The sequence below is a fragment of the Chlorocebus sabaeus genome, chromosome 11 (assembly GCF_047675955.1).
Source record: "Chlorocebus sabaeus isolate Y175 chromosome 11, mChlSab1.0.hap1, whole genome shotgun sequence".
NCBI lineage: Eukaryota > Metazoa > Chordata > Mammalia > Primates > Cercopithecidae > Chlorocebus > Chlorocebus sabaeus.
Window position 1 is genome coordinate 105,860,377 of NC_132914.1, and position 8,598 is coordinate 105,868,974.

Sequence of the window (8,598 nt, forward strand, 5' to 3'; positions counted from 1 at the left end):
TGTGGTGGCAGGCACCTGTAATCTCAGCTACTCGGGAGGCTGAGGGAGGAGAATTGCTTGAATCCAGGAGATGGTGGTTGCAGTGAGCTGAGATCCAGCCTGGGGTGACAAAGCAAGGCCATGTCTTAAAAAAGAAAGAAAGAAAAAGAAAAACTACAGTGCTGGATCTGTCTATTTCTCTTTTTTAATTCCATTAGTTTTTGCCTCACGTATTCTGCAGCTCTGTTGTTTAGTGCATACATGTTTAGGATTGTTAGGACTACTTGGTGGTTGCCCTTTTGTCATTACACGACGTCCTTCTCTGTCTCTCAGTTTTCTTTGCTCTGAAGTATACTTTATCTAATACTAACATAGCTATTCCTGCAATCTTTTCATTAATGTTTGCCTGATATATTTTTTTCCCATCCTTTTACTTTCTTTTTTTTTTTTTTTTTTTTGAGAAGGAGTCTCGCTCTATCGCCAGGCTGGAGTATAGTGGTGCGATCTCGGCTCACTGCAGCCTCTGCCTCCTGGGTTCAAGCGATTCTCCTGCCTCAGCCTCCCGAGTAGTTGGGACAACAGGCACATGCCACCATGCCCAGCTAATGTTTGTATTTTTAGTAGAGACAGGGTTTCACCATGTTGGCCAGGATGGTCTCCATCTCTTGACCTCGTGATTCACCCACCTCGGCCTCCCAAAGTGCTGGGATTACAGGCATGAGCCACTGCACCTGGCCACCATCCTTTTACTTTCAACCCACTTGTATATTTGAAGTGAGTTTCCTGTGGACAACATGTAGTTGGTTCATGCTTTTTCAGTCTACTCTGCCAAGTTCTGTCTTTTTTTTTTTTTTTTTGACAAGAGTCTCACTCTGTTGCCCAGGCTGAGTGCAGTGGCATGATCTCTGCTCATTGCAACCTCTGCCTCCCGCGTTGAAGCAATTCTCCTGCCTCAGCCTCCACATGCCACCACACGCACATGCCATCACAATCGGCTAATTTTTGTATTTTTAGTAAAGACGAGTTTTGTGATGTTGGCCAGGCTGGTCTCAAACTCCTGACCTCAGGTGATCCACCCACCTCGGCCTTCCAAAGTGCTGGGATTACAGGCATGAGCCACCACACCCAGCAATAAGTTCTGTCTTTAATTAGTGTGTTTAGACCCTTTACATTTAAGGTAATTATTGATATATTAGAGCTTAAGTCTGCTGTTTTATTTTGTGCTTGTGCTTGTTCTATTTTTCATTTCTCTGTTTCCTTTTTACTGCCTTCCTGAGGGATTTTTAGAGTTTCTTTTGATCTGTCTTTAGTGTTTTTGAGTGTATCTCTTTGCATAGCACTTTTAGGAGTTGTTCTAGGTACCATATTATAGATGGATGGATAGATAGAGAGATATATAGGTACCATATTATAGATGGATGGATAGATATATATATATAGGTAGATATCCACAAAAAATAGAAGATATAAGAAAGAACCAAATGGAAGTTTTAGAACTGAAAAATATAGTAACAAACTAAATAATCCAATGAGTGGACTCAATAACAGAGTAGAAAGGGCAGAGGAAAAAATCAATGAACTTGAAGACAACTATAGGAATTACCCAATCTGAAAACAATAGAGAGAAAATAGACTTTGGTCTCTAAAAAAAAGATAAAATAGACTTTGTGTAGGTCTATGAAGTCCTTTCTCAGCCCTTGTTTAGCTGTATGACACAGATTTTGATATGTTGTATTATCACTTTCATTCAGTTTAATTTTTTTTTTCAATTTCCTTTGAAACTTTCTCTTTGAGACATGGGTTGTTTATAAGAGTGTTGTTCAGTTTCCAAGCATTTGGAGATTATTCTGTTATCTTTCAAAAAACTATACAGAACCTCAGGGACCTTGGGACTATAACAAAAGACTTAGCATTCATGACATCAGAATTTCAGGACAGGAGAAAGAGGGTGGGGCTGAAAAAGTACTTGAAGAAATAATGGCCAAACACTTTCCAAATTTGGAATAAAGATTCCAAAAATCTACAGAAGCTAAACAAAACTCAAACAGGATAAACCCACAGAAGCTCATGCCAACACACATCATAATCAAACTTCTGAAAACTAAAGACAAAGAAAAAAATCTTGAAAGTAGTGAGAGAGCAACTATACCCTACCTAAAGTAGAAAATCAATTTGAATGACAGTAGGTTTCTTATTAGAAACCAAGGATCTCAGAAGACAGTGGCACCGCTTCTTTTCTTTTCTCTTTTTTTTTAAGATAGGGTCTTGCTCTGTCTCCCAAGCTGGAATGCAGTGATATGATCATAGCTCACTGCAACCTTGACTTCCTGGGTTCAAGTAATCCTTCTGCCTTAGCCTTCCAAGTAGCTGGGACTACAGGCCTGCACAATCACACCCCGCTAATTTTTAAATTTTTTGTAGAGACAGGGTCTTGCTATGTTACCTAGGCTGGTCTCAAACTCCTGGCCTCCAACCTCCACCTTCCAAAGTGCTGGGATAATAGGCATGAGCCACTATGTCCAGCCAGGACAGCATTTTTTAAGTGCTGAAAGAAAGAACCATCAATCCAGAATACAATATCCAGTGAAAATATTCTTCGTTAGTGAAGAGGAAATCAAGACATTCTCACATGAAGGAAAAGTAAGAGAATTTGTCACCAGTAGACCTTCCCTAAAAGAATGGAAAGAGAGGCTGGGGCGGTGCCTCACGCCTGTAATCCTAGCACTTTGGGAGGCCAAGGTGGGTGGATCACAAAGTCAGGAGTCGGAGACCAGCTTGGCCAATATGGTGAAACCTCGTCTCTACTAAAAACATAAAAATTAGCTGGGCATGGTGGCGTGTGCCTGCAATCTCAGCTACTTGGGAGGCTGAGGCAGGAGAATCACTTGAACCTGAGAGGCAGAGGTTGTGGTGAGCTGAGATTACACCACTGCACTCCAGCCTGGACAACAGAGCAAGACTCTGCCAAAAAAAAAAAAAAAAAAAAAAAGAATGGAAGGAGGAAGTTCTCTAAACAGAAAGGAAATGATAGAAGAAGAAACCTTGGAACATTAGGAGGCAAGAAAGAACATGGTCATCTGAAGTGTGAGTAAATACAGACTTTTCTTCCCTTCCTGAGTTTTCTAAGTTATGACTGATGGTTAGAGTAAAAATTATAACACTAATCTGGTTCTAAATGTATGTAGAGGAAATATTTAAGACAATTATATTACAAACAGAAGCGTATAAGAAAACATAAGGAAGATAAGACTCTATACTTGAACTGGTAAAATGACAACACCAGTAGTCTATGAAGATAGATAGATGATTGATAGATAGATAGATAGATAGATAGATAGATAGATAGATAGATACGTAGAGAGACAGAATAAACATCAGATCTGATTCTGATAACTTTCTACTTTTTTACATTTGTTTCAGTCATGTTTGCAACTGGTTGCTGAAGCATTTCTCTGATTGCTTTAAAAACATTGTCAGTTGACGGCCGGGCGCGGTGGCTCAAGCCTGTAATCCCAGCACTTTGGGAGGCCGAGATGGGCGGATCACGAGGTCAGGAGATCGAGACCATCCTGGCTGACACGGTGAAACCCCGTCTCTACTAAAAAATATGAAAAAACTAGCCGGGCGAGGTGGCGGGCGCCTGTAGTCCCAGCTACTCGGGAGGCTGAGGCAGGAGAATGGCGTGAACCCGGGAGGCGGAGCTTGCAGTGAGCTGAGATCCGGCCACTGCACTCCAGCCTGGGTGGCAGAGCGAGACTCCGTCTCAAAAAAAAAAAAAAAAAAAAAAAAAAAAAAAAAAAAAAAAAAAACATTGTCAGCTAATTCTAACATCTCTATCATCTTTGCTTTGGCATCTGTTGATCGTCTTGTTTCATTCAGTTTCAGATCTTCTTGGTTCTCTGTATTAGTTATTTTCAATCAAAACCTGGACATTTTAGGTATTATGTTATGAAACTCTGGATATCATTTAAACCTTTTTCTTTTTTTGAGATGCAGTCTTGCTCTGTCACTCAGGCCAGAGTGCGGTGGCATGATCATAGCTCACTGTAATCTTGAACTCCTGGGCTCAAGGGATCCTCCTATAAGCCTCCTGAGTAGCTAGAACTACAGGTACCACTACATCTGGCTTTAAAAAAAATTTTTTTTTTTTTTTGAGATGGAGTCTTGCTCTGTCACCCAAGCTGGAGGGCAGTGGTGTGATCTCAGCTCACTGCAACCTCCACGTCCCAGGTTCCAGTGATTCACGTACCTCAACCTCATTAGTAGCTGGGATTACAGGCACACATCACCACGCCCAGCTTATTTTTGTATTTTTAGTAGAGACTGGGTTTTCCCATGTTGGCCAGGCTGGTCTCGAACTCCTGACCTCAGGTGATCTGCCTGCCTTGGCCTCCCAAAGTGCTGGGATTATAGGCGTGAGCCACTGCGCCTAGTCTAAAAAAATTTTTTTATAAAGACAGGGTCTTGCTATGTTGCCCAGGCCAGTCTCAAACTCCTGGCCTCAAGCAATCTTCCCATCTTGGCCTCCCATACATCTTCCATCCATTTTATATGGTGCTACTTGACACCACTACAGTGGAGTGGGGGGCAGGAGTTCCTCCCCATTAATGCCAGGAGGGGTGGAAGTTCCCCCACACAGCCTCTGATGAAAGCTGATGGGCTGGGTGGGAGGACTTCTCTTATTTCTGGGTGGAAGTGGGATTTCTAGTTCCCTACCTGCTCTGCTGATACCTTCCTGGCTGGAAGAGGTAGAAATGCCTCAGTAGTGTTCCCCATGTGTCTTCCTTTGACACTATGGGAAGGTGTTCTCAGGCAGTGGTAACAGTCCTGACACTCCTTGCTGCCTCCCCTGACAGCACCTGATAGGGGAGAGGGAGCAGCACATCATTACTGTCAGATGGGAGTGGAAATGCACACTCCTCATGTGATGACCACTGACACCACAGGGAGAGGCCTCATGACCACCTGGTGCGAATGGAAGCCCCACTCCCTACTCTGCCTTCTCTGATGCCACCTCATGGCATTGTGGGAGCATCCATGAGGAAATGCAGGTTGCACACTTGGCTCAGGGCCCACCATAGGCGGGGCGCTGAGTCCATGCATGGTAGCCATGATGGTTTGAGCTAATGCCAGAAGCCCTGGTATGATGACCAGTCCTGCCATTTCCTGGCTTTGTGATCTTGGTCAAGTTATGCCACCTCTTTGAGTCTCTGTTTCCTCATCTCTTCAGTGGAGAGAAATGATGCTCATCTGAGATATATGGAGATTATGTCTGTGAGAGCACCTGCCACTGATCCTTAACACAGATAAATACTACAGTCGAGCTGGTACTTATTAAGCATTTACTGCCCACCAGGCCAGTGATACCAACTTCCCAGGCATTAACTCAATGAAATGGCTTTTTTAATCCCCATTTTACAGAGGAAGAAACTGAGGCTCAGAGAGCTAAAGCCTCTTGCTCATGGCCACACTACTGGCCCCACTGCACTGGGTCTACTTCTTGATAGGGTGTGCCACATTCTCCGTGTCTAAGAATAAGAGGAACCACTACAAGCTTAAGATCCGATTCACCAGAGAAAACCTCTGGCTCAGGGATCTGCACAGCTCCTACTCTGATTAAATATTAAAAAATCAGCCAGGTGGTCAGGCACAGTGACTCACGCCTGTAATCCCAGCACTTTGGGAGGCCTAGGCAGGCGGATCACGAGGTCAAGAAACCAAGACCATCCTAGCCAACATGGTGAAACCCCGTCTCTACTAAAAATACAAAAAAAAAAAAAAAAAAAAAAAAAATTAGCTGGGCGTGGTGGTGCACACCTGCAATCCTAGCTACCCAGAAGGCTGAGGCAGGAGAATCGCTTGAACCCAGCAGGTGGAGGTTGCAGTGAGCCAAGACTGCGCCACTGCACTCCAGCTTGAAGACAGAGCAAGACTCCATCTCAAAAAAAAAAAAAAAAAAAAAAAAATTGGCCAGGAGAGGTGGCTCACGCCTGTAATCCTAGCACTTTGGGAGGATCACTTGAACCCGGGAGTTTGAGACCAGCCTGGACAATATAGTGAGACCCCATCTCTAACAAAAAAAAATACATAAAATAGAAACGTAAGATGTTAATACAGAGGAAACTGGGTGTGGGGGTATATGGAAACCCTGTACTATTTTGCAACTTTTCTGTAAATCAAAGTCTATCCTAAAATAAAAGTTTCCTTAAAAATACAGTGCCTGACAGCAACTCAGGAGGCTGAGGCAAGAGAATTGCTTGAACCCGGGAGGCGGAGGTTGCAGTGAGCCAAGATCACACCATTGCACTCCAGCCTGGGTGACAAGAGTGAAACTTCATCTCAAAAAAGAAAAAAAAGAAAAAAAGAAAAATACAGTGTCTGGGCTGGGTACAGTGGCTCATGCCTGTAATCCCAGCACTTTGGGAGGCTGAGGTGGGAGGATCACTTGAGCCCTTTGCAATATATCTTTGCAGCTCTTTTCATCAAGAGACAAAATCAGTTTCCCAGTGCTTGAATCTCGACTGGCCTTCTAAATTGCTTTGGCCAATAGGATGCAACAGAAATCACTGTCCTGGCATTTCTAGGCTTAGGCCTCAAGAGATCTTGAACATTTCCACTTGCTCCCCTGGAACCCTGATGCTGCCATGTTTGAACAAGCCCAGGCAACCTTACTGGAAGAAGAGAAGCATCAACTCCAACACATGAGTGAGGTTATCCTAGACCAGCCAACCCCCATCAACCACAAACATATGCAAGCCCTGCAGAGACCCACTGAGCCCAATCCAAATCAACCAAACCTCCCAGCCTGCTTTCAACTTGTGAGTAAATAATAAATACTTATTATTTCAAGTCACTGAATTTGGGGGAGGTTTGTTACACAGTGAGAGCTACCTGATACAAACCCAAATATATCAGAAAAGGTGTTCTACTTAGACCCAATAATTTCACTCTAGAAATGTATCCTAAAGTAATTCTCATGATCACGTACACAGATAGAGTCAATTCTCATTATTCATGGTACTTTTTCTACAAAGTCACCAAGAACACTGAATTACCAAATACTAAACCATTTCTCCTAGGGGAAATACATGGTCAGGGGCCTGCAAGCTTTTGGTCAACCAATCAGTATATAACCTATGTTTATGCGTGTTTCTGTTTAAAGACACCCCCCACATTTTTTTTTTTTTTTTAACAGGGTCTCACTCTGTTGCCCAGGCTGGAATGCAGTGGAGGAATCACAGCTCACTGCAGCCTCAACCTCTCCCAGTTCAGGTGATCCTCCCACCTCAACCTCCTGAGTAGCCTGGACTACAGGCATGCACCACCATGCCCGGCTAGTTCTGTTTTGGGTAGAGACGGGGTTTTGCCACATTGACCAGGCTGGTCTTAAACTCCTGGGCTCAAGTGATCCTCTCACCTTTACCTCCCAAAATCCTAGGATTACAGGCATGAGCCACCACGCCTGGCCATATAAAGTATTGTTGATTAATATATATTGTGGGGCCAGGCATGATGGCTCACATCTGTAATCCCAGCACTTTGGGAGGCCAAGATGGGTGGATCACCTGAGGTTGGGAGTTCAAGACCAGTCTGACCAACATGGAGAAACCCCATCTCTACTAAAAATACAAAATTAGCCGGGCTTGGTGGCGCATGCCTATAATCCCAGTTACTCGGGAGGCTAAGGCAAGAGAATTGCTTGAACCCAGGAGGCGGAGGTTCCAGTGAGCTGAGATCATGTAATTACACTCCAGCCTGGGCAACAAGAGGGAAAATCCATCTCAAAAAAAAAAAAAAAATGTATGTGTGTGTATGTGTGTATGTGTGTATATATATATCTCTCTCCCTTTGATTCATTCACATCAAACTCACAGCCAATACCATAATACCTCATGTTTAAATGAACTGTATCTAACACATGTATTTTCCCCATAAGGCACATTGCAGCCTTCTTGTGCTTAGGGATACTAGATAGACAGTACTTTAGCACTACACTTGGGGATCATTTTAAATAGAAAAGTCATACCAAAAAAGCACACAAATGTTAAATATGTGGCAGTAAACATACTATGAAAATGTATGCCATGGTCCGAAAGTTTGTGTTCCACCCAAATTCATACACTGAAATCCTCAATCAGCCAGGCACGGTGGCTCATGCCTGTAATCCCAGCGCTTTGGGAGACCAGGGCAGGAGGAAGGCCTGAGCCCAGGAGTTCCAGACCAGCCCTGGCAACATAGTGAGACCTCATCTCTACAAAAAATACAAATATTAGCCAGGCTTGGGGTGCACAGCTGTAGTCCCAGCTACTTGGGAGGCTGAGGTGGGAGGATTGCTTGAGCCTGGGAGGTTGAGGCTGCAGTGAGTCGTGATTGTGCCACCGTATTCCAGCCTGGGTGACAGATCAAGACCCTGTCTCAAAAACAAAAACAAACAAAAAAATACCACAAAGTTTGGGCTCATGCAAATATGGAGGCTGAGAAGTGCCACAATCTGCCATCTGCAAACTGGAGACACAGAGAGGCTAGTGGTGTAGTTTAGAGGCCTGAGAACCAGAGGCCCAATAGTGGAGATTCCAGTCCAGGTCTGAAGGCCTGAGACTCTGGAGCTCCGAGGGCAGA